This window comes from Phocoena phocoena, chromosome 2, assembly GCF_963924675.1.
Source record: "Phocoena phocoena chromosome 2, mPhoPho1.1, whole genome shotgun sequence".
In the NCBI taxonomy this organism is placed as follows: domain Eukaryota; kingdom Metazoa; phylum Chordata; class Mammalia; order Artiodactyla; family Phocoenidae; genus Phocoena; species Phocoena phocoena.
In genome coordinates, this window is record NC_089220.1 from 113,705,362 (window position 1) to 113,712,213 (window position 6,852).

The window sequence follows — 6,852 nt, forward strand, 5'->3', positions numbered from 1 at the left end:
CAACATACGATTGTCCATCTTTGAATACAACTATGGAACTGTAAAGATTTCTCTTTGTAGAATAGGCAGAATGGGCTTTTAATGCCATGGTCTAATAAAAAAAAAAAATGGTTTCAGTACCCTGAAAAGTAAAATATTGCTTCAGGATCATGAACGCAGTGTACTTAGTGGATAGAATGTCTGGTACATGCCAATGGAATTTTCAAATGGAGGAATTAAACATGTTTGAGTTAAAATTATATTTAAAGGGAACTGAATTCTTTGCAAGGGAAGAGTCGAGTGTAGGTTGATTCTTCTAATGATTTAGGCACTTGTCCTAACTGGGGGTGGCATGAAGCCAACATGAGTTGGTGATAGAAATCTAACACTTGAATTTAATGATTGAGTAACTTTTAACTAATAGAAACCCTGCTGTTGGATTATGTTACTCAAAACAATATTAAGTTTTGTAACACTGTCTAATCAGAAAGAATCCATGGAAATAATCCATATAATATCGTCATTTATCATGCTTTATGGGGGAAACTACTCATTCTTTTGGAGAAAGCTGATTATTTCTCATCTAATTAAAACGCTAACATTTTAGGGGCCATTGCAAGTTGGCACCCACAAAACCTTCCTGCTGTGTGCAAGTATCTTAAATGTATTTTAGAATATTTAAAATTTTTTCACCCCAGTTGTGCTTGTTATTAATATCTTACTGATACATAAGAGTTGGGGAAAAGTATTTTATTGTTTCTCGTTCTCTTTTTTTTTAATCCCATGGCTGCCTCTCCTCACGTCCCTCATCCTTAGGGTTTCTGTAGAATCATTCCTTCCTCTCACTGCCACGACCACCTCCTCAGTCCAGGCTTCACTGCTGGTTTCCTAGATGTGGAAGTGGCCACCATGGCTGCTCCCTCTGCCTCTGTTTCTGCCTTTTCCATTGATGCTGTACAGAGCAGCCGGATTCATCCTCTGATGACATGACTTAGGTCATCTAATCACCAAGCTCAAGAACATCTATTAGTATTGAGTTGATGCCAGATGAAGCGCTGTAGCTTGGCACTGATCAAGCGCATCCTACTTGTCCCACCCTGTCTTTCATGATTTTCAGACAGAAACCCTTCACCTTGGTCTAATTGGTCCCATTCCTGGTGCTCAGAGTTGCTGTTCCCTCTTTGCAGTTTTGCTTCACGCTATCTTCTCTACCGAGGATGTGTCTCTTTACTGAGTCTGATCCTTCCCTCAAGGCCCAGGAGGAAGCCCATCCTTTGCTTTGACTACCCATGGAGCAGTGGTCTCTCCAACACCAAATTTTCAAAGCACCTATTATCCCTGATACTATGTCACGTAAGATACCATGTACTAGGTTTTCCTTACATTTATGCTCTAAGCAACTTCAAAGCCAGGCTTATATATCTTAGAGGCTTAGCACAATTCTTTATGTATAATAATAAGATTGTTGTTGATGATGAAAGGGTATGAAAATATCACCAAAGCTAGGGGTTTTTCTTTCTTTCTTTTGGAGGAGGTAGGAAGAATGAAAGAAAGCAATTAACACATACTTGGCACTTTCACTCTGTTAAACACTTTCTACGTATGATTATTCTTAGTACAAACTCATGAGGTAAGCGTTGGTCTCCTTATTTTGCAAAGAAAGAAACTGAGACTCACATTTAATAACTTCGGTTATTAAAGGTTCATGCAGTGAGTCCATGGCAGAGTCTGGGTTTGCCCAGAGTGGACTTGTCTGACTTCCAAACCTGTGTTTTGTTTATTCTCATTCTCAGCTTCAGTCTCTTCTGCATTTCTCCCCTCGCTTTGTCTCTCTTCCCCTCCGTGATGGTGTTTTCCACCTCTGCCAATGTGAGCTGTTGACTGCCTTCATACCAGGGCTAGGTAATGCCAAGGTCAGTATTTGCCATCCTTTGGCAAGTGTATTTCGTCATGGCAAGGGAATTTCATGGCTGAACTGATGGAATAATCCAGTGTGCTCTGGCTTAATTCAGTAACCTTGTGAGTCTCTTTTGATCAGCTAACAGTTGAAGGCAGATATGAATTTAAATTTAGATGCAAATAACTCTTTCCATTCTGACACCCTTGTGAAACTCCAGGACCATTTTCGTTTTGGTGTCATTGAGTTATCTTTGTGCCTTCCCTTATCCTATCTCTGCCTCCTCTGTTTAGTACATGTTACATAATTTCTGCCACCAAAGAGAGAGCAAATCACACAGAGAACACACCTACTTAACTATGCTTAAGATCTGCCCAGGAATGTGGAACATGTTTAAATATAAAGCTGAGAATGAGGGCTTTGACATTGATTGATTTTAGAAATAAAGTAGGACTAATCCACAATACCGATCTCATAGAGAACTATTTTCACAAAATTCCAGAACATTTGTGGGAACTGGACCTTAATTAGAGCCCCATTGTACCGGGATAAATAGCATGACGCTTAGAGTTGATATCGCTACTGAAAGGAATGGCACATAATCAGGGCAAGCTGGTACGTTTAGATATTACAGATGTTTAGAACTGCTTGTGTATAATATAGGGTCAGTCCAGAAAGCATTGAAAAATACATCTCAACACTTTTTATGGGCTATTGAAATTAACTAGGAGTACAAAAGTTCAGCAAAATTAGGGTGGGGAAATGAATGAAAACAATGGGATATGCTTCTTTGTGAACTTCTGTGGAAAACAATTTAGAGGTCACCATGGATCACAGATGAACAGGAACACAATATCTTATCCAAAAGCAAGCACAAAGGATGTTTGAACAGTTATAGAATCTATTAAAAATCTTCCAACTTAACATTAACTGTGTACAACAATAATGTATCAAGTTTTATGCTTCACAAGTTAGAGAAATGAAACTCAAAGGAGTTCAAATATGATTAAAGCAATGGAAAGTAAAATGTAAGAAGAGTTGACTTGAAAAATAATAGATTGGATCATTGTATATTATATATTGAATAGAGGCAAGAGGTTCTACAGAAGATAACTTCAGGCTCCTGTCCATCTTTAGATAGAAAAAGCTAGAAAACGTCGTAAGTGAGAGTTGGAGAAAGAAAACAAATCATTTAAATGAGATCTTTGTGGCATATGGTCAAATATTGGATCCTCACTACTGACCCCACACATGCTGTTGCTTCAGTCCTCAGGTGTGCCAGGTGCCACATCAGAGGCTGTCATCTGACTCAGGGAATTTGCAGTCAAGTGTACTTACATACTGTTGAACGTGTATAGTGTATACTGTATATCCATATATATCATATGGGTATAGATATATGGTATATACTATATATATATATATATATATATATATATATATACACACATATACATATACACGGTATATATACTAACATGTATAGTATATATAAGTGAACTGATACAGTGTAAGGATAGCACAGGGTACCAAATACTATAGGAGATATAAACAAAACCCCACCCAACCTGCTAGGGGAGAGCCTTCCAATAAGGGTGCTTTTCTTTTTCTTTTTTTCTAGTTTTTATTGGAGTATAGTTGATTTACAATGTTATGTTAGTTTCAGGTGTACAGCAAAGTGAATCGGTTATACATATTCATATATCCATTCTTTTTTAGATTCTTTTCCCATACAGGCCATTACAGAGTATTGAGTAGAGTTCCCTGTGCTATACAGCAGGTCCTTATTAGTTATCTATTTTATATATAGTAGTGCGTATATGTCAATCCCAATCTTCCAATTTATCCCTCCCCACCTCCTTTCCTCCCTGGTAACCATAAGTTTGTTTTCTACATCTGTGACTCTATTTCTGTTTTGTAAATAAGTTCCTTTGTACCATATTTTTAGATTCCACATATAAGCGATATCATATTTGTCTTTCTTTTCAAGTGTTACTGAAAATCAGGCAAAACAGAGCCCCAGAACCAGTTCTCTTGTAGGATCCACTGTTACAGCGTTGGTGTGGACACACCAGGTTTATGGAGGGCCCGGCTTCTGTCTTTTCACATGAAACCTTATCCTTGAGCCTGGCCTTTCCGTGGAGCTGTTCTGCCTGGGGATCCTGAACCCACCCATTAGGAGCCTGTCTGGTCCACAAGTGAAAACAAAACAAGGCAAACCCCCAGCTTGGCTGGGACCCATACACTCTAGGAGCTGCTGCAGCAAAGGGGGTCTGGGCAACACCTCTCTGCTGACCTCCCGACTCCCCACCCCCCTGCCACCAGAGTGTCACCCTCCAGGGTCGTGGCCTAATTTGTTTGCTCTTGAGCCCTGAATTGAGAGTTTTGATGGACAGTCAGCACAGTAAAGCCAAAAGAAGCACCAGTTTCACTCCTGGAGCCAACCCTCCCATCTTTTTCAATAGATGAAAATCATGCACAAAACAGGAAAATGGAACCATTGTCTGTGCTGTAATTTTCTAACTCAAGTGACCATGAAGAACCAGTTCATACTGGCACTTATTATGCAGACAGCCTTTGGAACCCTGTTACTCCGTAAATTATGATTTTAGAGGGTATATAGCATGGTGGGAGGAGAGAGGTGGAAAAGAATGGTGGAAAGTTAAGGCTTTTCAAATAGCAGGGCAAATCATACCTTTCAGATTCAGCAAGGCCCCTGGGACATGCCCTTGTTCTATGATGAGCAAGTAATGAAGAATTTCATCTTCCTTTATCTTGATGACTTGAGGGCTGGGACTCTAAGTCAACAGGGAATCTTGAGGGGTAGCTCAGAGCCTGGCTTATTATAGGACCTTCAATATATGTGTGTTGAATGAATGCACAAGGGAATGAATGAATATATGCATGCAAGGTTATGGAAGCTGAGACAATTAAAGGTGAGGATGGTCACCTCTGTTGATTTACACAGAAGAACTGATGAAAGATTAAAGGACTTCTTAATTAAGTCAGATGACTTCAGAAGAATCAATTTTAGAAGCATTAAAAACTAAAGCCACATACTCCTCTCACAAAGTATGCAAATAACCACAGAAGGTAGAAAAAAGAAAAGCTACCAAATGGAGCCAGTGGCTAAAGCCCCAACTACAAGGAATTTGAGAATAACATATTTGGATTAATTTTTTTAAATAAAGTTTTTATTTTGGAATAAATTTACATTTACCCAAAAATTGCAAAGCTAGTTCAGAGAATTCCTGCGTACTGCTTTAGCCAGTTTCATTTTTGCCTAATGTTAACATGGTAAATTACCAAGGTACATTTGTCAAAACTAAGAAGCCAACACTGTCCAGACACAGTGTCAGGAGTTGGTCCCTGCCCACTGGGACATCGCTATTAACTAAACTCTAGACTCTATTCAGATCACCAGTTTTTCCATTATCGTCCTCTGTTCCAGGGTCCAAGCCAGGATCCCACATCACGTTAGATCATCACATCTCCTTAGTCTCCTTTGGTCTGTGACGATTTCTGTCTTTTCTGGTTTTCATGCGCTTGACATTTTTTGACAATTTCGAGGTGTGTGGTCAGGTATGTTGTAGAACATCCCTCAAAAATGGGTTTTTCTGAGATTTGCTCATGGTTAGACTGGGGATACGGGTTTGGGAATATCCCAGTAGTCCACAAGCTGACTACCACAAAGGTGAAGTGCCCTTCTGGACATGTCATATCAGGGGGCACATGACATCACTTAGGGATATTAATCTTGATTAATTTTTTGGACCACATTTCTTGCCTTTACCCCAACATGGTCCCATCCTATGGCCAACCTCCCACCCTTCCGTGCTTACATTAAGTAGCATGGAGTCTCCTTTCAGACGTCCTCAGAACCCTGTTCCCTTGTACCGTAACTGAGACCCTGTTCCCACACGTGCTCTCTTTTGCTTTAGCAGCAATGAACTCTCCCTTTATGGATGTTTGTTGAGTATCTGTCTAAACATTATCAAAGAGAGTGAATGAAACAGACATGCACTTAAAGACGTTCTTAGGGCTTGAGGAAGGAGATGAAAGCACTGAAATGCAAAATGAGATATAAACAAGGAACAAGACAGGAGAAAGATGGCAGCCAAAAGTAGACAGCCAAATCAAACAAGAGCAAAATTTGTGATGAAAATAGCAAATACAAAATGGAATAGTGGTCAAAAGCAAAGTTAAAAAAAATCAGAAGTTACCAACTTTAAAATTTTGCAGAACTTCCTTGGTGGTCCAGTGGCTAAGACTCTGCACTCCTGATGCAGGGGGCCCTGGTTCGATCCCTGGTCAGGGAACTAGATCCCACATGCGTGCCGCAACTAAGAAGTCCGCATGCCACAACTAAGACCCGGTGCAGCCTAAATAAATAAATATTTTTTAAATTTTGCAAAAGTAGAGGAAATTTAAGTTGTTCGGGTTGGTAGGGACCAAAACATAGACAAAAAAATGTTTCAAGTAGGTAAGGCAAATTTTAATGAAAAGCAAAATAATATAGTTATCTGATCTTACAAAAGGAAAATACTGCAATCTGGAGAGTGCAAGAACCTTTTGGCAACACTTAAGTGATAGTAGCTATCAGCTTGAGCTTAACGAAGGGGTCTGAGGAGGACTGTACCGAAGGCTTAAATGTGGGCCTGTTTTCTTTGTATAAACAGAGTCATTTTGTTTTGAGAGGCAAACAACAAAGGAATTTTAAATCCTTTTTTAACAATTTAGCTTGATAAATAGTTTTTGTTTGTTTATTTTTGAGGAAAAAATGCATGAACATGTTTTCTAAATGTGGCTCATGCCCACGATGTCATATTAAATGTTTTCTTTCACTCAGGAATTTATTGTGCATAGTCTCTGTTCAGACACAGTATCAGGCGTTGGTTCCTGCTCCCAGGGACTTGTGGTCTAGTTAGTATATGCTCATTTTATTCCTTACCTCTCATTTGCATTTTTGCTGGTTT

The 6,852-nt window shown here is 39.3% G+C and overlaps 1 non-coding gene across 1 annotated transcript; it reads left to right on the forward strand.

The window, feature by feature from the left end:
- Window positions 1-6,122: 6,122 nt before the first annotated feature.
- Window positions 6,123-6,195, forward strand: TRNAR-CCU (transfer RNA arginine (anticodon CCU)). Its single transcript has one exon. It is a non-coding gene; the product is annotated as a tRNA-Arg (tRNA).
- The last annotated feature ends 657 nt before the right edge of the window (window positions 6,196-6,852 follow it).